The sequence below is a fragment of the Podarcis tiliguerta genome, assembly GCF_965153285.1.
Source record: "Podarcis tiliguerta genome assembly, chromosome: 13".
Taxonomy (NCBI): Eukaryota; Metazoa; Chordata; class Lepidosauria; order Squamata; family Lacertidae; genus Podarcis; species Podarcis tiliguerta.
In genome coordinates this window covers 43,167,049-43,190,244 of record NC_139546.1, presented here as the reverse complement: position 1 = coordinate 43,190,244, position 23,196 = coordinate 43,167,049, and the positions used below count along the sequence as shown (strand labels likewise).

The following is a 23,196-nucleotide window of genomic DNA, read 5'->3' as shown; positions in this document are numbered from 1 at the left end:
CAGGCACTCCTGTCTTCCACTTTGATATTTTAAGGTTATTTAAATATGCATCAAGTGCGGACCTTCATTTCTTTTCTGTCTGGCCCCTGGGACTCTTGCCAAGCCATGCCCTTCGCTGCCTGTGAGCCATGCAATCCTGCAATGCTGCTGCCCGACTGGATGGATGATGGTGATTTGAGTGTCTTTGAAAACCAAAGATTTATATGTGGCTTGGGTGTAGCCCACTGTACAAAGGCCAGAGTCGTATTTGTGGCTTTTACTATTGTTCCCTCTGGCCCCTGAAGGGCTGCCTACAAGGACATGGGTCCCTGGACCTGAAAATAGTTGCCCACTGCTGGTCTAAATGATTTAGAATCATAGAATCCTAGAGTTGGAAGAGACCACAAGGGCCATCGAGTCCAACCCCCTGCCAAGCAGGAAACACCATCAGAGCACTCCTGACATATGGTTGTCAAGCCTCTGCTTAAAGACCTCCAAAGAAGGAGACTCCACCACACTCCTTGGCAGCAAATTCCACTGTCAAACAGCTCTTACTGTCAGGAAGTTCTTCCTAATGTTTAGGTGGAATCTTCTTTCTTGTAGTTTGGATCCATTGCTCCATACGATATGATACATTTATAAGCAGGTGGGGATATAGCTGTCAACTTTTCCCTTTTCTTGCCAGGAATCCTATTCGGAATAAGGGAATTTCCCTTAAAAAAGGGAAAATGTTGACAGCTATGGGTGGGGGGACCTTTGGCCCTCTAGCTGCTGCTGAACTGTGACTCCCATCAGCCACAGCAAGCATGACCAACTGTCAGGGATGATGGGAGTTGTAGTTCCGCAATGTCTGGAGGACCAAAGGTTCCCTACATTGGGTTTATAGTTTGCCTGACAATTCTAACAAGCTGGGATGGTTCTGTTGGTACAGCATGAAGCTCTTGATCTCAGGATTGTGGGTTCAAGCCCCACATTGTGCAAAAAGACTTCTGCCTCAGGGGGTTGGACTGGATGACCCTGAAGGTCCCTTCCACTTCTGCAAATCTGTGGAATCTATGGTTCTTACCTGTTGCAACATACGTAGTGCTTGATCTCAAAAGGACTTTGTCTTGGCACTATACCTGTGCCTGCCATCAGTTAGATCTTTGGCTGCGGTTCTGTAGTTAATTGCCTTTTATTGATATGTTTACCCAGGAGCAGGTCCCATTGAAACATTACTGCCGTGTAGACGTGTAGAGAATTAGACTGTTGCCTTTGGGGCACTTTTCGTTTCATTCCAATGTCGTTAGTTGCCTTAAAGAACTCTTGCGAAAATGGATATTGAAATGCTACAATAAATATATATCCTTATAGCATGTATGTAAAAAATGGTAAAACATTGCACTTTGAAAATATATACAGTACACCTGTCTTTCTCTATCTGCATTTTAAACAGCTGCATATAAACATCTGAATATATTTTATTCAGGTTTGTGTGCAGCCACAGCAGGTATTGTTAACACTCCAATGGTTTGACTTTACCCCCAAGATGTATTCCTCCATTGTCTCTCTCATTGACGGATGCCAACTGGGGTGTACATCCCCACAGGGATGCAGGTGGCGCTGTGATCTAAACCGCAGAGCCTCTTGGGCTTGCCGATCAGAAGGTCGGCGGTTTGAATCCCCGCGATGAGTGAGCTCCCGTTGCTCTGTCCCAGCTCCTGCCAACCTAGCAGTTCGAAAGCACACTAGTGCAAGTAGATAAATATGTACCGCTGCGGCGGGAAGATAAATGGTGTTTCTGTGCACTCTGGTTTCCATCATGGTGTCCCGTTGCACCAGAAGCAGTTTAGTCTTGCTGCCCACATGACCCAGAAAACTGTCTGTGGACAAACGCTGGCTCTCTCGGCCTGAAAGCCAGATGAGCGCCGCAACCCCTTCGACTCAACTTCACCGCCCAGAGGTCCTTTACCTTTACTTTTACGTCCCCACATATACGTGAACAATCTCCCTTTAAAACAGAAACACTCCATCATCTTTGTCTTTAAAAGAAGTGGCTGGCTCCCCCCCCCCCAACCCCAAAAAGCCTTATTTTCATCGTGAAGGTCGCTGTTCTCCAACTGAGGAACTATAATGGGAGACTCCCGTGTGAAATGAAACACAGCAAAGACAGGGCTGATTCAATATGGCACTGAGTAGCGGAGGCCGCTGTGCTTGTTTGGCATCCCTTTCCACTTTAATTGAAGCATCAGATGATAGTAATTGTGTTACCTGCTTGCTGGACTCCTGTTGTTCCCATCCCGACCCACTCATCGCACACTTGGCCATGTGGACGTGCGTTTGCCAACTCATCTGACGGAGTGGGCTCCCGTCCATGTGGATTTACGCCACAGTAAATCGGCTAGCCTTTAGGTGTCACAAATCCCTTTATATGCTTGCCAAGTCAGGACCGCGCTTCGCGGAGTGGCCCGTAGAAAGCCTTGCCACATTTTGTTCTCGCTGCAACAGACCGAATGGGCTCACCCTTTCCGGGGAAACTGCCCAAATTTTCTATAGCTTGGCCAGATGAAGTGGCATGGAGGGATGGAGAGAGAGATTTAGAGAGAGAGAATGCTATAGAATCCTGCAAACTCTTTTACCATGGGCCAACAGTCCTGGGTACAATAAAAGGTTCACCATACGATATGATACATCTTTATTGTCATTGTCCCATACAGAACAACGAAATTGAAAAAATCTACCTCAGACATTCAAAAACAAACAAGCCTGCTATCCCAGCCTGGTTAACCTACTAAAAAGTCTGATAAAAAGGTAAAGGTACCCCTGCCCGTACGGGCCAGTCTTGACAGACTCTAGGGTTGTGCGCCCATCTCACTCTATAGGCCGGGGGCCAGCGCTGTCCGGAGACACTTCCGGGTCACGTGGCCAGCGTGACATCGCTGCTCTGGCGAGCCAGAGCAGCACATGGAAACACCATTTACCTTCCCGCTAGTAAGCGGTCCCTATTTATCTACTTGCACCTGGGAGTGCTTTCGAACTGCTAGGTTGGCAGGCGCTGGGACCGAGCAACGGGAGCGCACCCCGCCGCAGGGATTCGAACCGCCGACCTTTCGATCGGCAAGCCCTAGGCGCTGAGGCTTTTACCCACAGCACCACCCGCGTCCCCCCCCCCAAAAAGTCTGATACCCCACAATTAAATACAATATACTCCCACAGGGACTACCTTATACTGCGTTTAAAACCAAAATCGCATTTGGATAAAAACTGTTTCTCAGGCGGCTAGTCCAAGTCTTTATAACTGTGCACCTTCTTCCAGAAGGCAGAAGCTGAAAGAGATCATTTCCAGGGTGCGTACTATCCATGCAGTCTTATAAATTCTCCAGGCGCCAGCCAAGTTTTGGGACTGGCACAAGTCCAATTGTGATTTCTGGGTGCCAGCTTCATGACTAACATCTGACTGGCCCCTCCTGCTTTCTTAAGCAGGTAGGCAGAAGAGCTCATTTATTGCATTTACAGTGGTACCTTGGGTTACATATGCTTCAGGTTACAGACTCCGCTAACCCAGAAATTGTACTTTGGGTTAAGACCTTTGCTTCAGGATGAGAACAGAAATTGTGCTCCAGCGGCGCGGTGGCAGCGGGAGGCCCCATTAGCTAAAGTGGTGCTTCAGGTTAAGAACAGTTTCAGGTTAAGAACGGACCTCTGGAACGAATTAAGTACTTAACCCGATGTACCACTGTATATCTCGTTTTTTTCTCCGAAAGTTCACTCCTCTCCTCAGTTTATCCTTACAACGACCCTGTGAGGTAGGTTAAGAGTCTGTGACTGGCCCCGGGTCATCCAGTGAGCTTCATGGCCGAGTGAAGATTTGAACCCTGGGCTTCCAGTTCCTTGTCCGACACTCTACCAGGCATGGCCAAACTTGGCCCTCGAGCTGTTTTGCGACTACAATTCCCATCATCCCTGACCACTCCTCCTGTTAGCTAGGGATGATGGGAGTTGTAGTCCCAAAACATCTTGAGGGCCAAGTTTGGCCATGTCTGTCACACCACCCTGGCTCCCTAGAGTCTTTCTGCTATGGGGCAGCTCTTTAAATTAAGTCGGTGAATAAATATGAGGAAAGCAAAACGTCACTTAGAGAAGGATTTGAAATATTTTCTTTGAAGTTTGCATTTGTTTTATTCTGGATTTCTTTATTTGATGTTTTAATGTGTTGTAAACCGCTTTAAGATTTCCCCCCTTAAAATACAAAGCAGTAGAGAGATAAATAACAATAAACCTCATTGTAACAAAGAAAAAAGGTGTCTAGACGTTCAGTTGTGGCGACCACAACCTAGGTTTAAGGTGCCATTTGGTGATTAGCTGATATATCTGAGCTGAGAACCATGAGTCTTGCAGAGTGATAATTGCCAACCCTAGAAGTAGTTGAATTTTCTTGAATGCTCACTTTGGGAGTGATTGAATGGTCCAATTATATCCAGTGCAGAGGTGGGGAAGAATTTCCTGCTTCCGAGACAGGTTGAAAGGAGGCCAAGGTGATACAGAGAGTTATGAGATGGACTTTAATTGTTTCACTGTTTTATTTCCCGTGAAACACTGGCAGCATGGGGAAATGGTGAGAGTCAGAGCTGGCCTGACGTAGCAGACTCCGTCTTTGGAGTCTGGCTAGAGCAGAGCTAGGTTCAGATTCCGCCTTCAGCTGTGGACTGCGGAACCATAAAGTGCCTTTTCGCAATAAAAAAATTGCCACAGGAGAGATTCATAATAATGTCGCCAGCCAGTGTCAGTTCCCGGCATGCAGAATGCTTTTTACCCGTCTTTTGTGGAAAAAAAGGGGTGCTCGTCACCTGCTTTTTGTGGGAGATCCTCAGACATTCAGAAACCAGGGAAACTGTGTCAGAGGAAATGCAGGTAAGATATCAGGAGGCGGTAATTGTGTTTATTTTGCAGGGCTATCATTCAGCAGGGGCGTAGGCTGGTCGACTTTCCTGAAATGTTTTTATAGTGTGTGCCAGGAAACCTATTTTTATTTTGATAACTCCATAGCGGAAGGCGCTCTGTGCATGCTTGAAATTGCTCTCTCTCTCTCTCTCTCTGATCCTGGGGACAGGGTCCATGGCTACAGGCCCTGTTTAAGCTCAAAGCTTGTTCACAGTTAATTTTTTTTTAAAATGCATTAAGCATGCCAAAGATGAAAAGAGGTCGGTGCCTCACGGATTTTGGCTGCCGCTGGTGGCAGTCATTATTTGCCTATATTATTAAATTTTCTGTTTTACAATTTAGAATACTCATTTAAACATCCTTAAAATATCAATGACGTCCCTTCTTCTCTTTCCACGGTTCATTTTGCATATCATAAATCCCTGCATATTTTACATAAACTAAACCATTCAGTGTTCCATTATTACGTCCATCAAAACTTATTTACACTGTTGAATTTATCTTAATGCTGCCAACGTTTTCAAGTGTACACAATCCCCCCCCCATATATTCAATAAAAGAATTCCAGTCTTCTCTAAACGTATGTTGTTCTTGTTCTCTTATTCTATATGTTAATTCCGCAAACTGTGCATATTCCATCAGCTTAAGTTGCCATTCTTCTTTAGTTGGGACCTCACTCATTTTCCATTTTGGGGCTAACAAAATACGGGCCGCAGTAGTGGCATACATAGATAACCTTTTTTGACACCTGGGAATTCCCAGACGGAAATTCCCAGGCAGTCATTATTTGTGATCTCCAAGGAGAACAAGGTGTCTCGGAGGATTACAGCCTAGCTGTTGCCCCTAAACACCTAGTTTTCTATGTGCATGGAAATGCTGTGTCTTGGGAAGCATTAAGTTATCTAAGAACCTCCCTGTGCTGCTGCAGGTGGTGCTAGTCAGACACAGGTTTCTCACCTCATTGAGGACTAGTGGCTTGACTAAGTATATTTTTATTTTATTTTTGAGGGCATTGCTTTATCACTTTTGTTTTTGTCTCCCCTGGGCTCTTCTGGGTGGAAGATGGGGATATAAATTTGCTAATAGCCACTACCACTACTCTGTGTAAATTTGGAGCTGAGTGAAAGGGACTGTTGGCATCGAAGTCAGCTCTCTCAAGGTTGGGTGGGGGCAATAGGGCAATACAGTGGTACCTTGCAAGACGAATGCCTCACAAGACGAAAAACTCGCAAGACGAAAGAGTTTTTTGTTTTTTGAGTTGCTTCGCAAGACGAATTTCCCTATGGGCTTGCTTCGCAAGACGAAAACGTCTTGCGCCTTTTTCTTAAAACCGTCAATGCATTCCTATGGGAAACCGTCAATGCATTTCCTATGGGAAACCGTGCTTCGCAAGACGAAAAATTCACAAGACGAAAAAACTCGCAGAACGGATTTATTTCGTCTTGCGAGGCACCACTGTAGTTTGGAGCAGTGGGCCAGGGTGCCACACTGCAGAAAGAGCAGGTGGGCTTCCAAATTCAGTGGAATTTAGAATGAGGCTGTGTATACACCATACATTTGGAAGCACATTGCTAGCCACAAAGAGCCATAGAATTGTCGAATTGTAGAGTTGGATGGGACCCTATGGGTCATCTAGTCCAACCCCCGCAATGCAGGAATCCTGGGAACTGTAGTTTAAGGGTGCTAGCTCTGTGAGATGTAAACAGTTCCCAGAATTCTTTTTTTGAGGGCATGTACTACAAATATTTTTAAAATGCATGGTGTCTATGCACTAGGTTCTTCCACTCCAGATGACCATTAAGTCCAGAATCTAAACCTTCCTGTCCACACCTATGGGTGCTGTTCTTCTTTTTCTTAATTGCTAAAAGGCAAATGGGGCACTGACTCTTCATGCATAGTTGTCCATTGAGATTGCTTGCTTACCGGGCTCTCATTCCGCCTGGAAGGAAGTGTACATTGTGTTGGAAAGGGACAATGGACACGAGACAGTTTGCCGACTGCTCCCCTTTCTCGGAAAGTGACTCATCAGTCTCCTCTCTGGGAAAAGCATGTGCCAGTTTTCCAAAGTTTCTAAACAGTTGGGTCTCAACATAACCACCCAAAAAAGGGGGGGCGGTGGCATTGTAAATCTCATCTCTACAATTCCCAGAGTTCCCTGGGAAGCAGGAGCAATAAACCACTATTCCCCAGCTACAATTCCCAGAACGGCTTAACCATTAATGCGCCTTTTCAGGGGACGATGGGAACTGTAGCTCTGTGAGGGGCATCGGGTCTTCTGACAACTCACAATAGTGCCATTATCAAATGGCGGTTCCCAGGATTCTTGGGAGGAAGCCGTGAATGTTTAAAGTAGTAAAATACTGAAGAGGAGGGAAAGGATTTGTTGAACTAGATAATTTGAACTAGAATACAAAAAAGGGAGGTGCGAGGAAGTCGAGGAAATAAGCTAATGAAAGATTTGGATACAAAATTTGGATGTGTGTTTTTGTTTCCCCCCTCTTATGTTGTATTGTTGTATTGTTTTTTTCTTTTTTTTATTGTTGATGTATTGGTTGTTGAATTCATGTATTGTTTTTCTTCATTGTTTTTCCTTTTATAATTATAAAATATCTAATAAATTTTATTTAAAAAAAGAAAGAAAAAAAATAAAGTAGTAAAATACTGCTTTAAAGGGGCCTGGCATTCAGAGTTCCCTTAATTATGTGTTGGGGGTGAAATGGAGCGTACCCCCACGATCCCAACTTGATTTCCAGCAGGGGAACTGTGTGAGTCTGCTGCTACAACATCAACAGTCTTGCAGCACCTGAATAACTAAAACATTTTATTGTGACATGCGTCCAGGATGGGGGGGGGGGGTTGGTAGCACCTTGGATGTGGCTGGAGTCCCATCAACCGCTGACCAGCAAGGCCAGTGGTCAGGGAAGATGGGAGATGTAGTTCAGCAACATCTGTCAAAGTGTAGGGAAGAGGACTGATATTATGATGGCTATTCTATTCTTAGGCTATCTGTCGGTGTGTTTTTCACCATCTTTTCATTAATGTTTTTATCATTGATGTTCTGTAATGTGTTTGTAATGTTGTACACCCCCCGGGATCTTTTGATAAACGGTGGTACAGTAGTACCTCGGGTTAAGTACTTAATTCGTTCCGGAGGTCCGTTCTTAACCTGAAACTGTTCTTAACCTGAAGCACCACTTTAGCTAATGGGGCCTCCTGCCGCCGCACCGCTGGAGCACGATTTCTGTTCTCATCCTGAAGCAAAGTTCTTAACCCAAGGTACTATTTCTGGGTTAGTGGAGTCTGTAACCTGAAGCGTATGTAACCTGAAGCGTATGTAACCCGAGGTACCACTGTATATAAATTGATGCTGATGCTAATAATAATAATAATAATAATAATAATCTGGACCACCACAAGTTTCTCATCCTTGTCACGTGCCTTTTCTGCATTACAAACCCACCTCATGTGAAGCGTTCTCTTGAGTTGCTGGTGTTTCTACACAGGGCTGTGGATGTAAACAGAGGCAGAAAAGTACAGACAGCGGCAATTACCGTTATTAATGTGTAGGTGTTGACACAACATTCGGCCTGCTAATTAGCACATGCAGTGTGATTTAAAACACCTTACCTGATTTCAAGCCGCGTGTGGGTTGGCGGAACAGATTTGTAGGTTTCACAACCTTGCTCTTGTGCCCCCGCCCTGGCTCATACCCAGCACACGCGGGACAAAAAATATGTTTGCTTGCTCCTGAAATCTATATGCAGTGCAATAAATCCCTCCCTACTCTCTGTGCTGGAATGCACAAGCGCTTTACAACCTGGGGTGTGCCCAGAGAAAGCTATGCAGATGCCACACGCACAAAAGGGTGTGACTTTGGCAGCAAAGCAAAGCTCCTTGAGATGCTTCCCTTTTATACCTTTCCCCTGGTAAGTTTCTAGTTCTTATTGAGGCCAGCTTGATTCATGCAAGGCTTGTTCAGTTTTGGAAGCTGAAGGGGTGGCTGATTTTATTTTTTTTTGAGAAGTCACGGAAGCAAGGCATTTTTGCTGCAGACTGTCCCTTGATATTTGTAGAAAAGACGATGCAAAATACGGTGAAATAAGGTCCTTAAATTGCATAATTTGTGCAGGTGGGCAAACCCAAGTTCTTTTCAGGTATAGTTTCTTTTATTATCATTCTTCTTTAGTGCACGGCAATACAGACAGCTTTTGGCACAGGGTGTGGGCGGCCGTGGGGGAAAAGTTGTGCAAGAAAGCTTTCAGAGTGGGATGTCTGGCTACATTTGATTCCCACCCCCTCTTATGTAATAAGGTTCTTTCGCAACCCTCTTGTGCAAAGAAACAGTAACTATGCATGCAGGAGCCTGTTTATGCGCACAGAGCAGTTTTTTTAAAAAGGTATTTTTAAATCCTGTCCCTTGAAAATTGTATTTCTGATTTAAGAAATGAAAGCTTAAAAAATAAGGGTGCAGATCCTGCTGTCAGCAAATGAGGTGTATGTTGTGCACAGAGAGGCCAGGAAGGACGAGGTGGCCGAGTGGTTAAGGCGATGGACTGCTAATCCATTGTGCTCTGCACGCGTGGGTTCGAATCCCACCTTCGTCGTTGTCAAACTTTTTTGGGGAGGGAAAAGGCCGAAGCTCCAGAGAGACGCAGTCACACTGAGATCTGCAGGGCTCTCTGGATTGCAGCCAAAGTGCCTGGGGACCCCCATCAGCCCCAGGCAGTATGCCCAGAGAACAGGGGATGATGGGAGTTGTAGGCCAACAAGATCTGGAGTACCACAGCTACGGTTTAACAAAGCCCAGGAATGACTGTTCTAATAAACAAGTGTGTTCGGAGATAAGGTCAAGGCTGGTTACAGGGTTTTTGGGGGTTTTTTTTCTGAGGGGTGGCAAAGCTGTGTCTCCCCTTCCCACCATGGGCTTATCAGGTAGTGGCAGGTAGCAGCAGTTGGCTTCCATTTTAATTTCCCACAGTGCCGAGGGTTGTGCTACGTCAGAGGCATTGTGGGTAATTAAAATGGCTGCTAAAAGACTCTTGGCTGAAACCATGGAGCCACTGCAGTATTTGATTGGATGAACCAATGGTTTGACTTACATCTCAGTTCACAGTACATATTAACCAACTAGTGCGCATGTAAACATATTAAACGGTGTATATACAAAACATCCTGAATTATTTTTAGACCAATGGTCCCTACACCCTAAGGTGGAGCATCTTAAACAGTTTACAGTAGACATATATCTTGCATGATTGATCTTCCACAGCCAATCTTCTCCAGTGGCCAACCTAACATGCCACGCAGGGGTGTTGTGTGGCTTAACCTGGGGGCAGGGAAATCTTGTAGTCTGTGCTGACTTCTGTGGCAGAAGGTCGGGGTTGCAAAAATGTAATAAATAGATATGCCACAGTCAAAAAGAATTGAGTTCCCAGAATTGTTAACCTCTGTGTATGTTTGCAGGTTTCTGCTTGTAATAACAATGGGTTCTTTTTGCAGTCATTATTTGGCACACTGCATTTTAACCCTGGGAGAAGAAAGCAAGCCTTAACCTGAAAAGGGTGGCGCTCTCTTAAATAAACCATTGGTGTATGCTGCGATGAGTTGGCATAGCTTAGCCAAATCTCCACCCATATTAAGGTTTTGCATCGTTCTGGCCCATCTTTCATGGCCTGTTGGTGGCCATATGAACATAAACACAAGAATCATAGAATTGTACATTGGGAAGGGACCCTGAGGGTTTTCTAGTCCAACCCCCTGCAATGCAGAAATCTCAGCTGAAGCATCCATGACGGATGACCATCCAGCCTCTGCTTAAAAACCTCCAAGGAACGAGAGTCCACACCTTCCTGTGAGAGTCTGTTCCACTGTCAAACAACTCTCGTGGTCAGAAAGTTTTTCCTGATCTTAAGTTGGAATCTCTTTTCTTGTAACTTAGATCCATTGGTTCGGGTCTCCAGAGCAGGAGAAAACAAGTTTGCTCCATCTTCCATGTGACAACCCTTGAGATATTTGAAGATGGCTGTAGTATCTTCTCTCAGCCAGTGTGGTGTAATGGTTAAGAGTGGTAGATTCGTAATCTGGTGAACCGGGTTCGCGTCTCCGCTCCTCCACATGCAGCTGCTGGGTGACCTTGGGCTAGTCATACTTCTTTGAAGTCTCTTAGCCCCACTCACTTCACAGAGTGTTTGTTGTGGGGGAGGAAGGGAAAGGAGAATGTTAGCCACTTTGAGACTCCTCCGGGTAGTGATAAAGCGGGATATCAAATCCAAACTCCCCTCCTCCTCCTCCTCCTCCTCCTTCTTCTTCTTCTCAGTCTCCTCTTTAGCAGGCTAAACATACCCAGCTCCCTCAACCATTCCTCATAAGTCTTGGCTTCCAGAAGCTTTGAGGAACGCTTGAGGGAATTAAGAGCCCTGCAAGATCAGCCCAATGGCCCATGTAATCCAGCATCATGTTCTTGTGGCAGCCAGTCAGATGCCTCTAATTCACAGCCATCGTGGCCAGGAGCCATGGAGAGCCTGATCCATGTTTTCCCCTCACCCTCTTTCACAGCCATCCAAACTGGTGGTCCTTGCTGCTGCTTCTTGCAGAAGCAAATCCCCTAGGTCCTCTTGCTTCTTTCCAGCAAGCCCGCTCCATGAATAAGTCCTCTGTGCTTGTCTCCCACCTTTCCGACCGCCACTCCCTTCCCTTCCCAATGAATGAGAAAAAAGGCGTGCTATGCTCTGTCTCTCTCCTGTGTGCAAAGGCATCTGCCAATCCCAACCCTTCCCTTCCTGCTTTTGTGCCACCCGGCACCCTCTCATCAGACAAGAGGAGAGGAGGACCAGCTCTTCTTTTCCCTCCCCTCCCTTTCTTTTTTTCCAGCAGCCAACTCAGAAACAAGGAGCGGTTTGATTCTTTTTACGGGCAAGCTGTCTCTGGAGGACCACAGGCAGAGATGGCTGGCCAGGACGGAGTTGCGGCAGCCTTGCAGAATGCAGCTGTTGTAACCATCCTGTAACAACAGAGAGAAGGAAAGAGGACGGTTTTCCCCCACTCTGGAAGCTGGCTTGCTTTTTTCTTTTTGCGCGTGTGTGTGCGAGTCCGCCTCTGGATTTCTGGCTTTTCTCTGAAAACTCAAGTGAGTCCATGATGTGAAGTTTCCCCGCCTTGCAGAGATTTATTTTTTTTTGCATTGTGGATGGTCGACCCAATCTGGCGTGGAAATACTCCGGAGGCAGCCTGGAACTGAAGGGTAATGGATCTTTCTCGTGCAAGGGCTTTTCTTTGAGCGTGGGCTTAACAAAGGGTTTTTATTTCATTTTAAACAGGGCTTAACATAGGTGTTATTATTTAGAAGAGAAAATGGTCCCAGTGGGAAAAGGCAACCCAACCTTTTGGAAATCTCCTAAGATGCAGGGGGGTTCCGTCGCTCATTGGAACATCAAAGCCAGCAGTTTGAGGGGGCGGATCCTGTTCAGGATTTTCTGCGCCTTTCGTCTCCCCACCCACTCCCTGGAAACCATGTGCAGAGGTGGGTGTAGCTGGGCTTCTTCGTTCCGTAGGCTTGGGAGAATCTCTTTTGGATAAACGGATCTGGTCCCAGGGGTAGATTGGAAGCGGTAGAAGAATTACCTCTCCATCTTCTCCAGGAAGGTCTAGGCTGGGTGGGATCCAGTCTTCCAAGTACATAGGCTTAGAGCAGGGGTCGGCAACGTGCGGCCCATGGGCCGGATGCGGCCCGCGAAGACCATTTTACTGGCCCACAAGCCGCCCCTGAACTGGCGCAGCGTGGGGCAGGGACTTGCTGAGTGGCGCCAGAAATTGTGTCTGCGCATGCGCATATACCAGAAATTGCACCTGCGCATGTCCAGACGTTGGAAATCACTTCTGCGCAGGCATGATTTTTGGCGTCTGGGCATGTGCAGAAGTGATTTCTGGCACCACGGACATGTGCAGACGTGATTTCTGGTGTCACGCTGCGCCAGCCCACAGACGATCTCCGCGGGAGTGATCCGGCCCATGGCCGGTAAACCTTGCTGACCCCTGGCTTAGAGCAACACTTACAATGCTCTTTTTAAAGGTGCTAGGGAATCTGTGGTCCTTCACACCTCTGGTCTCTTTCAATAGTAGGCCACACCCCCTCTCCAGGATTCACCCCTCACTATTCTTGCTGCACACACTCCTCAGGTGCTTTTGCCTGGCTGGAATCTGTCCTTCAGCTGCGATTATGCCTTTTGCTCGCCTGGGTGGAGGGCCGCCTTTGCACACACGTGTGTTTGTGTGTGTCTGTGGAAGCGTCTCTCCTTTTGCATGGCTGTTCAGAGACCCATTGCCCCTCCCACTTCTGTCTCTGGCTCCACCCACCACTCACATGTGCGCCCCCCCCCATGTTTCCCAAGAGTCCTTGAGCTGGAAAAGATTCTGCCCCATAGGGACCAATTCCACATTCACTTTCTGGGGAATCCTTTGTCTTCTCCCCTCGCAGGCTTAAAATTCAAGTGAAATTGGGGGTGGGGGGGGCGAGAAGAGGAGAATTAACACCTCTGCCTTATTGCTGGCTGGATTACATGTGTTTTCTTAAGCCGCTCCCAAGGGAGGCTAGTTTGGAACTGGGAGCGTGAAAAGTCTTACAGGAATAGGAACGCCCCCACCCTCTCCAGAAATCTGGAGCAGAGGAAAAACTGCCGGGCTGGAATAAATTTGCCCAACTAAAAAAGAACATAGCAGTGAAAGGGTCATCTCCTCCCCCCAAAATTAAAGGAGGCAACAGGGTATGGGGAATAAAATATGTCCAGGGTTAAAGAATGAGCGTTTCTCTCCCTTCTTCCCCCACACTTGCCAATTTCAATGGTTTATTTACAAAGCTGCCTGCTTCATGTGGTCTCAATTTTGAATGATTCATCCGAGCAGTTTGATTTTTCAAATGAGAGAAGAGCCCATTAAACGAACACAATGACAGGACAGACTTTGGTTGCAGACAGGGAGAAAGTACAGTTCAGAGAGTTAAAAAAGGCAGGAATATGTGATGTCATCACAAAAGAGTGCTTTGAATACACGCAGAGTTGCCAAATATCTTGCCTTTTTAAACACACACACACACACACACACACAAACTTGTCCAAAAAAGTACAAAGACTTTAAAAGATTACTAAAGTGATTATTGAAATTTCATGAAAGACAAGCACACATGGATAAAGAGAAAATCAGAAAAATGGAGGAAAAAAAGAAGAAAACCCCTATAATAAAATTAAACAAACAACAACAACACAACCCAAAAAGTACTGTAGTTCAGCACATTAGGAGTCTTTGGTTAAAGGTAAAGGTAAAGGACCCCTGACAGTTAAGTCCAGTTGCAGACGACTCGGGCGTTGCAGCGCTCATCTCGCTTTACAGGCTGAGGAAGCTGGCGTTTGTCCGCAGACAGTTTTTCTGGGTTATGGGGCCAGCATGACTGGAGAAACCAGAGCAGCGCGCGGAAACGCCATTTACCTTCCCGCTGGAAGGTATCTACTTGCACTTTTTGACGTGCTTTTGAACTGCTAGGTTGGCAGGAGCAGGGACCGAACAATGGGAGCTCACCCCATCGCAAGGATTCAAACCACCGACCTTCCGATCGGCAAGCCCAAGAGGCTCAGTGGTTTAGACCACAGCGCCATCCGCGTCCCTAAGGAGTCTTTGGTTACAAAGCAAAATAATTTAATTGGAGAAGAGATCGTACTGTGGCATAGACACTTCCAGTGCCTTTCTGGTAGCAGAAAAATTGGGTTTGATTCAGGAGCCCAATTTCTGCCCAGCATAAGGGATACTGAGTAGTATAACTTCAACTTTCTCTAGGTTTGATCAAGTTGTGCTCCATTGGAATAATGTAGCTAATTGGAATCTCCTCGTGTATTCCTGCTGTAAATAAGGAAGAGCTCTCTATGGGAGGTAATTTTTTTCCACCCTGCTGTAAACTAGGGAGGGGGGGTCCTCCTCTGTTAAACCTCTGTCCCACCAACTCCTTATCCTGGTGTGAACCAGGTGTAATTCTGCAGGAGCCAGGAAGGCTGTGTGCACATTACTGTTTGTTCCGGCTTCAGTGTGTTGTTCCCACCACTGGTGTTGGAAGCCATGTACAGTGGTACCTCAGGTTACAGACGCTTCAGGTTACAGATTCCGCTAACCCAGAAATAGTACCTCAGGTGAAGAACTTTGCTTCAGGATGAGAACAGAAATCGTGCGCTGGCGGCATGGTGACAGTGGGAGGCCCTATTAGCTAAAGTGGTACCGCAGGTTAAGAACAGTTTCAGGTTAAGAACGGACCTCCAGAACGAATTAAGTTCTTAACCCGAGGTACCACTGTACACATGATGTTAGCCACAGCCGTTTGATGTGTGTCCCCTCCAACCAGCTTCCATCCGATCTGAAAATGTAGGCCGTGTTCGCTTTGCGGTTAAGCTGAGGTCTGTATGTTTGAGGAAGCCATTGCACATGAACAGAGAACAGCACATGCCCAGGCTATGGCTTCATGAATTTGGAGTTCATGGCATGGTGGTTTGCAGGGCTGGGGGGAGGGGAACCGAACTGCTTGTGCAGCACTGGATGAAGACATGCCTGCTCCCCTCCCGGTCTGGTGTGCACAGCAGCGTTCAAATGCAATATGAATCGCAGGGGGAAGGAATGACCTCACTGTGTTTTTGTAGAATCATAGAGTTGGAAGGGACCCCAAGGGTCATCTAGTCCAACCCCCTGAAATGCAGGAATCTCTGCTAAAGCATCCATGAAAGATGGCCATCTACCAGTGTGTACATAGCCCAACTGTCTGGCTTCTTTTATTTTAAGCATGGAGTAACACTTAGTTATGGGACACGGGTGGCGCTGTGGGTTAAAGCCTCAGTGCCTAGGTCTTGCCGATCGAAAGGTCGACAGTTCGAATCCCCGCGGTGGAGTGCGCTCCCGCTCTTCGGTCCCAGCGCCTGCCAACCTAGCAGTTCGAAAGCACTCCCGGGTGCAAGTAGATAAATAGGGACCACTTACTAGCGGGAAGGTAAACGGTGTTTCCGTGTGCGGCTCTGGCTCGCCAGAGCAGCGATGTCACGCTGGCCACGTGACCCGGAAGTGTCTTCGGACAGCGCTGGCCCCCGGCCTCTTTGAGTGAGATGGGCGCACAACCCTAGAGTCTGTCAAGACTGGCCCGTACGGGCAGGGGTACCTTTACCTTTTAACACTTAGTGACCATCAGTGCAATTGACTTTCACTGGGCTCGTTCACCAGGAAACAACTAATATGAGGTTTCCTGAACTAGTTACTTACCCCTTCTTCACTCAGTTGAAATCCTGGGATTTCACCTCTACTACCTCTTTTCGCTCTGGAGTGAATCGTAAGGACCTCTTTGCAATCATTCCTTTTTGGGGCGTGTAAATTTGGAGTAACTCTGAAGGATAAGTCATGATTCTCACTCTGCCTTTCATCCAGTGCTTGTTCACACAGCATAATTTGCTCCCGCAAGAGGTAGTAATGGCTACTACTAGCTTTAAAAGAGGATAGAGGAATTCATGGAGGAGCAGACTACCAATGACTGCTAGTCACAATGACCAAGCTCCACCTCTGTCATTAGAGGAGACTGTATACCCCCGAATACCAGGTTCTAGGAATCACTGGTAGGAAGAGTGCTGTTGCACTTGCGTCTTGCTTGTGGGCTTATTTCCACAGACAGCAGTTTGGCCACTATTAGGCCATTTGCCTGTTCCATCAGCATTCTCCTTATACTCTTAGGAAATCAGAAGTATCTGCTTTGCAGCTGATGAATACCACAGCTTTGTGACTCACCCTGGTGTAAGCCAAGAGTCAATGAGGCAGATTCTCTTCCTCCTTACTTCCTCCTTTCATTTTCAACTTTGGGGTAAACTTTGGTTTTCAAAAAGAAGAAGGAGGAGGAGATATTTTTGTGGTCTGTGGACAAATCCCTCCCTTTATTCAGCTACTAGGTGTGGGCTGGGAGTGGTTGCAGGAGGCCTGGGGAACCCGATCAGGACAACTTTAAACTAAATACTGAGAGGGAGGGAGACAATATCACAGACGACAGAGTCAAACCTGATACTAGAGATAATACCTTCGTTGATATACAGGGAACTAAGGTGGTGCTCCAGAAACCTTCTAAAGAAGGAAGCAGCTGGATAGGATGGCTTATGGTCTCAGTTGGCTTTATACTAATGCCCAGAGAATGGGAAACAAGCAAGATGAATCTGAGCTCTTAATAGAGGATGGCAAATATGACCTAATAGGCATTACAGTGGTACCTCAGGTCCGTACTTAACCTGAAACTGTTCTTAACCTGAAGCACCATTTTAGCTAATGGGGCCTCCCACTGCTGCCGTGCCGCCGGAGCACGATTTCTGTTCTCATCCTGAAGCAAAGTTCTTAACCTGAAGCACTATTTCTGGGTTAGCAGAGTCTGTAACCTGAAGCATATGTAACCTGAGGTACTACTGTACTGAAACCTGGTGGGATGAGACTCATGACTGGAATGTAGAAATAGAGGGCTATAACCTATTAAAAAGGAATAGACCAAACAGGAAAGGAGAAGTATGTAAAGGATATGTACAGTTGTAAAGCAGTGTTAGAAACTGAGATATGAAAGAGGGGAGCTAAATGGCACCTTAAACCTCGGTAATGGGTACAACAACAGAATGTCTAGGCACACTTTTTTAATAGCAAGAATAAAAAGCTGAAAATGAACTGCAGCTAAAGTCTTATTTTCATTTCTCACATGGTCTAGTCCTCACCTGAAGACTGCAAAAAACAAAGCCATGCTTTACCTGTCTGCCCCCCTAATATTCTTAAGAGAATCTCTTCTCCAGTCTTCAGAGAGTGACTGGAAGTGGAGAGGCAGAAAAAGGTCCTTCTTTCCTTCCACTCCGCAGTTTTAATCTGAAATCTTAGGCGCAGTACTGCACCCAGAGCTCAGAAACAGCTCACACTAATGAAATTCCTTGTCACAAAGCGCGCCTAGAACAATGGGAGTTTCAAATGTTGTGAAGAGATCCATGAAGAGCTGGCAAATGTGGATGAGGTAACTGTTAAGTGGATTTGTAGCTGGTTGACTGACTGAACCCAAAGAGTGCTCACTAATGGTTCTTCATCATCCTGGGAAAAAGTGAGAAGTGGGGTGTCGCACGGACCATTTATAAATGACTTGGCTGAAGGAATTGAGGGGATTTGCAGATGACACCAAACTGGGAGGGGTAGCTAATGCCTCAGGAGATAGAATCAGGACTCAAGATGACCCTAACAGATTGTAAAACTGGGCCCAAACTAACAAAATAAATTCCAATAGTTCACAGTTCAGGAGTACACTTGAAACTGGCATTGCCCTGGATTGACGTGGCAATAGCTTTGGTCAAGAGTCTGTGTGTGCAGGTTCTGCTGGTGTGCTGGCATCACGGCAGATTTTGTCACAATTACCGTATTTTTTGCTCTATAAGACTCACTTTTTCCCTCCTAAAAGGTAAGGGGAAATGTGTGTGCGTCTTATGGAGCGAATGCAGGCTGCGCAGCTATCCCAGAAGCCAGAACAGCAAGAGGGATTGCTGCTTTCACTACGCAGTGATCCCTCTTGCTGTTCTGGCTTCTGAGATTCAGAATATTTTTTTTCTTGTTTTCCTCCTCCAAAAACTAGGTGCGTCTTGTGGTCTGGTGCGTCTTATAGAGCGAAAAATACGGTACGTATGCTGGTGAATCACACTGCCTAGGTAGATTTTTCAGGCCCCTGTCTGTATCTTTAGATGCCAGATAAAAACTTTATTGTTTTAATGTGCTTTTCAGTGTCACAATTTCAGAGAATTCGTTAGAGGCCTAGACAATAAAGATTAGTAGTGGGGGTGCTGTGCAGAATTGCCACAATCTCGGATGCTGTTTTGCAAATAACAGGTCGCTAGCCCTCATTGATCATGGAAATAAAACTTGCTTGCTTGTTTGTTTTTAATCTGATGACAGTTTCATTTTGGTTCTTAGCTGCCTTGCCCTATTTGGGTTCAGAAAGGTGTGGTATTGATATTGCAGTCAGTAACTTGTCCATGGAACTCATTGCCACTGATGGGCAGGGGGACGTGGCTCAGTTCTGTTGGGTTGGTGAAGCAGACCCCTGCAGAGAGCATGACTGAAGTTTCTGCTCATTGGTTGGTAAGTGGAGACTTCAGTCCTGCTGGGTGCTGCTTCACAAGTACTCTCCGTGCAAGAAATTCTGTGATGAAGTAGACCCCACCTCTGCAGGTGCCAGGACCGGCCACCTACTGGTCACCTGATGTTGTCATGACGCCAGATGATTGATAAGTGGGTTGCTCCACCCACTTGTCAAAGTTATCTTCCCAGGTAGAGGGAGATAAAGATCTTGTTATGTATTGAAGTTATCACCCTGGCCACCAGGAATATCATGTACAGTGGTACCTCAGGTTAAGTACTTAATTCGTTCCGGAGGTCCGTACTTAACCTGAAACTGTTCTTAACCTGAAGCACCACTTTAGCTAATGGGGCCTCCTCCTGCTGCCGTGCCGCCGGAGCCCAATTTCTGTTCTTATCCTGAAGCAAAGTTCTTAACCTGAAGCACTATTTCTGGGTTAGCGGAGTCTGTAACCTGAAGCGTATGTGTCAGGGGTTCAGGAGCAGAGGCACAAGAGAGGGAGGAAATAGAGAGCGAGGGGGAGGAGTCCGAAGGAAATGTTAGCGATGACAGCGGTCCGAGGTCTCTGAGTCTTTCCAGCGAATCGGAAGATTCACAGAAAGGGGCTCCCATGGTCAGAGCAAGGGGGGTGCCTAGGGGGGCACCCCAGGAAGAAGGGGCCAGAGGGGACTCAGAGAGCAGCCGTCGGGAATCAGTACCAGCGTCCACACCAGAGTGCAGTAGGGGGGAGGAGTCCCAGGCATCGGGATCAGGCGGCGCACTGCCAGCGGGAGGACATGAGTCAGGATTGGCCACGCCTCCATCGGGGAGCGAGGAAACGGTCGAGAGGAAGGTTGAAGGCTGGGCGCGCGCGCCAAGTTCAAATGTACAGGAGGGCGGCGCAGTTGGCAGCCCGGATAGGGAGCCAGGTCCCAAAGCCCGCCGAAAAGAGCGGGAGGAGTCAGGGGGGTCAGCATCAGCATCAGCATCAGAAGAATCCAGGAAGGAAGGGACCCCGGGGGGTAGCAGGACCCAGAGGAGAAAGGAGAGACGGAAGAGGTGGAGTAAGGCTAGAATCTTAAACTGGTGTACAGGGGGCGGAGATTCAGATGGAGCTTCGCCGATCTAAACCCTAGACGTAGAGCTGGGGCGCTCCGGCTTGAAAATGGAAACTGTACTTCAATAAAGACTTTTGTACATTACTACCGGCTAGCGTTGGTCCTCTGTGAGCTGGGACCTGGAGCCAGCTCTGACAGTATGTAACCTGAGGTACCACTGTATATAGTTTTCACTCAGGTCCACATCAGTTACTTTAGGCGGGAAACCCTGGGTTGTTGTTGCTACAATGTTGATAGCCGGCTGCCTATAAAAGCAGGCCGGCTGAGCTGTTTGCTGTTCAGTTCTGTTCCAGCTTACAAATAAAGAGCTGCTTTGGAGAAATTGCTGCGTCGTCTGCTATGTCTACCCACTATTCAACGATCTGGCCTGCTGGGCCAAAAATGTGTGCCCCCCCCCCCAATATATCAGATAAGCACCTATGATTGCATAGATCCTGGCTCCTGTTTTTCAATTGAGAGAGAAGTGTGTTCCTCAAATCCTGAGGGGACTCTCTTTTCTTCTGTATTGCTTTGCCTTGAGTAATACTAGTGGCTGAGTGGCACTAATAAATACGGGTTTAGGATGCTCTGCTCCTGCCTTTAATAAAGCCCGGACTCGCAACTAGCAGATGCACAGTGTTTGCAGGTGACGGATTTTCCCATCATGCCTTGCTTCTAAACCTGCATGTGGCTTCTTGTTGGCTATTGTTGGAAGAAAGGCGATTAAGTGCATGGCAGCTCTTTCATAACGGCCTTAGGTCATGTCGGGAAACGCTGGAAATCCAGGATGCCCATTTTAAGAGCATTGTGTGGGCTTTTAAAGGGCTTTAAAGTGTTTTACTGATCAGACCACATCTGGGAAGTGGCCAGAACCACTTGCTCCAGACGGGTTTGATGCTGACAGATAATTTTAAAGCAGTTGACTTTTTAGCTGGCGTTGTGCTCTGAACACACACACGCACACACATTAAGTTTTGTTGGGGTAACACATGCAGTAAAATGAGGGGGCAGAAAGTGGATTATACCAGTTTAGGCTGCAAGCGGGGAGGATTCCCTTTTTCTTTTTTTAAAATGCTTCCCTGGATTTAAGAAAACCCAACAAACCACACACTCAGCACATCTGCATGTAAGTGGAAAAATAGTGTAGCTGCGAAAGCTTGAGTCTGGAACATTTCTCACTGCTATCCTAGGCTTTTTGTTTTTTAAAATAGCAGATTGGTTTTTCTTTTAATAATGTGGACTCCCGCCTCCCTCAGCAACCAACCCCTCCTCTCCACCTGCAGGCTAAGGTGGCACAGTCTGTTCTACCACCTCGCTCCACTGCTTGTGGAGAAAGTTGTTTTTTTTGCATTACATTTATTCCAAATTAGCGAAAGCAGGTGAACTGGTTGTTCCAGGTTGAAAGTAATGTGCTGTGATGCGTGCATCTGTATGTATATAATCACTCAGAACAGTATATTTTTTAAAGTGAGGCGACCACAGCCGTGCATGGAATTTGGGTCATAGAATAAGAGAATTGTAGAGTTGGAAGGGACCTGGAAGATCATCTAGTCCAACCGCCTGCAATGCAGGAATATGCAGCTCACCCGTACGGGGATTGAACCCGCGACCAATGGTGTTATCAGCATTACACTCTAGCCAACTGAGCTATACAGTGGACGCTCAGGTTGTGAACGTGATCCGTGCGGAAGGCACATTTGCAACCCGCAGTGCCGCATCTGCGCATGCGCGGGTTATGATTCAGCGCTTCTGCGCATGTGCAAAGTGCAATTTAGTGCTGCTGCGCATGCGCGACCGCTGAAACCTGGAAGTAACCCGTTCCGGTACTTCTGGGTTTCGGCGGGTCCATAACCTGAAAAACGCAACCTGATATGTCTTTAACCCGAGATATGACTGTATATGACAGATAGATTTGTACACAGGAAAAAAGTCTAGTTTAGCAGGGGCAAAGAACAGGGGATGTAGGACTTTTTGTTGGGAAAATTGCATGGGGGGGGGGATGAGTCGCTGCTCTCCCACACCCTGATGTAAAAAGCACAGCTTTTGCACATAGATGGCGCTTTAGAAATGATAAGAAAACAATACTCTGGCAGTGCTGGCCGAACAACTGCTGCCCCGGCCCTGGTTGTTCCTTTTTTCCTAGCATTTCCTTTCCTCTGCAGTGAGAGGATGCTAACTAAAACCTCTTCGTTTCCTGCGTCCGGAAAGACGCATTTCCCTTCTCCATGGAAAAGGGTTGGAAGGATAGGATCCATGAAAGGGCTGTGGCTTGGAAGAGCCAAGTCTGCAGGGAGCATGTCTGCAGTTTCTCCAATAAGTCCTTGACCGAGAGGGGCCAGCAGAATTGTTCCAGGTACGGATTCACCTCTCCGCTTTGCCTACCCTTTCTGATTCCTCCCTGGGGTTCTATCTGGTGGCTCCAAGTTGCCGCACAAGCCTGGGCTGCAGCGCAGTGTGCCTGTACGGTCCTGAATAATGAGGACTGGCAACTTGTTATCTGCAAAACGGTATCTTTTATTCTGGCATTTCTGTGCAAAAGCCCCACCCCACGGCCGTTGCTTGAGCCTCTGTTCAAAATGTAGAATCCTGCACCCGTGCTTTGCTTCTGGGAGGGAGGTGCCTGCCTCTGCATTTTGCAATTGCCAGTGACTTAACATTTTTACAGATATTACCAATTTGTGACATTTTTGCCATGTAAAGTTATCTGGAGTGTCAGTGGGGATGGAAAGGGCAGGCGTGTTCGTTTCATTTATGTGGAGGTTTATTTCAAGCTGCTCAGGGAAGGGTATATGATGCTCTGCTTACTCGGCTACTTTATTCTTCACAACAACCCAGTGAGGTAGGCGAGGCTGAAAGAGAGGGGCTAGCACAAAGTCCACCAGTGAACCTCTTGTCTTGACTGACTTGGAATTTGAACCTGGGTCTCCTCAGTCCCAAGCTGCACGAGGAGCAGGAATTCAATAGGCAGAATTTCTTACCGCATAGCATGTGGTTTGGACTTAGGTGAATATTACAACAGGTTTCTTGAAGGAGAAACATTGTGCAAAGCAGGGTTGGGGAATCTAAGGCCCTGGG

The 23,196-nt window shown here is 46.9% G+C and overlaps 1 protein-coding gene across 7 annotated transcripts in view; it reads left to right on the top strand.

Moving 5' to 3' along the window:
• The window catches only part of ARHGEF15 (Rho guanine nucleotide exchange factor 15), a 128,539-nt gene that overhangs the window by 5,788 nt on the left and 99,555 nt on the right, over positions 1-23,196 (top strand). For 3 of the 7 annotated variants that reach the window (XR_014504339.1, XR_014504340.1, XM_083410183.1), the window contains exon 1: positions 11,405-12,139. The exons of 3 other annotated variants lie outside the window; for them this stretch is intronic. The gene's annotated coding sequence lies outside the window, so the exon portion shown is untranslated. Of the gene's footprint in view, positions 1-11,404; positions 12,140-22,326; positions 22,475-23,196 lie in introns of those variants that run through there. One more of the 7 variants, XM_083410187.1, reaches the window with a different exon arrangement.